Source organism: Orcinus orca, chromosome 1 (assembly GCF_937001465.1).
Source record: "Orcinus orca chromosome 1, mOrcOrc1.1, whole genome shotgun sequence".
In the NCBI taxonomy this organism is placed as follows: Eukaryota; Metazoa; Chordata; class Mammalia; order Artiodactyla; family Delphinidae; genus Orcinus; species Orcinus orca.
This window is the reverse complement of record NC_064559.1, coordinates 58,210,398-58,212,343: the sequence shown is the minus strand read 5'-3', so window position 1 is coordinate 58,212,343 and position 1,946 is coordinate 58,210,398. Positions and strand designations below refer to the sequence as shown.

Below are 1,946 nucleotides of genomic sequence, written 5' to 3'. Positions count from 1 at the left end.
TCTATTAATCAAATCCCTATGTAACTGCCAATAAGAACTTCTGATAAGCATGAGATAACACTCTGACCATATCGGGTTGCTAGAATCACAGGGATAAACTCGGAATTGTGATACTTTATAATTGTGTAACTTTGGTCAAGTTACTTAACCCCTGTGAATCTTGGTCTCCTGTGCTCTATAATGAAGATAAAAGTATCTGTCTCAATAATAAGAGCAGCATGTATACTAAAATTCAAAGGATACAGAGAAGATTAGCATGGCCCCTGCACAAGAGTGACATGCAAATTTGTGAAGCATTCCATATTTTTTAAGCTATGTATATTTATTAGATATTGCAAAATATCCCTTTATGAGAGTTTTCTAGTTTATATTATCACCAGAAATGTATGCAAGTGCCTGTTTCCCTCAGCTTCGACAACAGTGGTAGTAGTTTTTATTTTTAAATCAATTTTAGAGAAATTATATCTCTGTGTAATTGAAATTTGTATTTCTCAAATTACGAGATCAGACATATTTGCAATATGTTTAAGAGTCATTTTTATATATTTTTTGGTAAATTGTTCAGCTTTTAAACTTATTTTACTATCATGACCCATTAATTTTTTTAATTAATTTATTTATTTTTATTTATTTTTGGCTGCATTGGATCTTTGTTGAGCTATGTGGGTTTCTCATTGCGGTGGCTTATCTTGTTGCGGAGTGTGGGCTCTAGGCGCACGGGCTTCGTTGTGGCGCACGGACTCTAGAGCACAGGCTCAGTAGTTGTGGTGTATGGGTTTAGTTGCTTCGCGGCATGTGGGATCTTCCCGGACCAGGGATTGAACCCGTGTCCCCTGCATTGCAGGCAGGTTCTTAACCACTGCACCACCAGGGAAGTCCTTGACCCATTAATTTTTTTTTTTTTTTCTTTTTTTTTTTTTTTGGTACGCTGGCCTCTCACTGTTGTGGCCTCTCCCATTGCGGAGCACAGGCTCCGGACGCACAGGCTCAGCGGCCATGGCTCACGGGCCCAGCCGCCCCGCGGCATGTGGGATCTTCCCGGACCGGGGCACGAACCCGTGTCCCCTGCATCGGCAGGCGGACTCTCAACCACTGCGCCACCAGGGAAGCCCGACCCATTAATTTTTAAAGAATAAAATATTTAATTAGCCAAATGGCACAAAAGAAAAAATCCTACAAGTTTTGATGCAATAGCACTCATGGTTTCCGTTTAGAGTCTCTGACCACAGGAGCAAACAAATTTTCATTTAACATTTGGAAAGCTGACTTTTTAAACTAACATTTATCAAACTCATACTGTATGCTCAAAAATGATCAGCTGAGCACTTATTGTGTTCCCTACTACATGCTGGACACTGTGAATTCACATTTCATCTTTACAGCAACCCTACAAAATAGGTAGAGTTATTATCCCCATTATATGAATGAGGAAATTGAACTCACACATGTTAAATAAGTTCGCCAGGTTCACACCAAGTTGGGAATTGAACTGAGGTCTTTCTGAGCATGTAGTTGGAGCTCTTTCCACTACCCTACTCTGCCTCTTTGATTGTAAACAGTGCCCAGTTCTTATTCAACACAGTATATCTCATATTTCCTTGCAATCAATCACCTCAACCTTGTTAGAGTTAAGTCCAAAGTAGCAATTCCTCTGTGGAATCCTCTACCTTCTGAGGGATAAAAATGGCTCCAAACCAAGCCAGGCCAAGCCTCGTCTTGTGTTTTCTCAGGGTAAGGAATGCCATGTGCTTGCTCCAGGCAGAGGCCTCTGTTCTCTCAGCCTGTTATCGGCGTGTGTCATGTGTTTGGAATGGGAAGCAGGCTCTGGCATGAAACTCGCCCTCAAGGATAGACAAGGCTTGGGCGGTGGATGGTAGAGGGTAGGAAGGCAGACGAGACCCAAGAGTGTGGCAAAGTCAGTGAACGAGTCTTAACAGCAGTCAGCC

At 41.8% G+C, this 1,946-nt stretch overlaps 1 non-coding gene across 1 annotated transcript; it reads left to right on the top strand.

Moving 5' to 3' along the window:
- Window positions 1-204: 204 nt before the first annotated feature.
- On the top strand, window positions 205-308 carry LOC117201310 (U6 spliceosomal RNA). Its single transcript, XR_004483316.1, has one exon. It is a non-coding gene; the product is annotated as a U6 spliceosomal RNA (small nuclear RNA).
- Window positions 309-1,946: the final 1,638 nt, after the last annotated feature.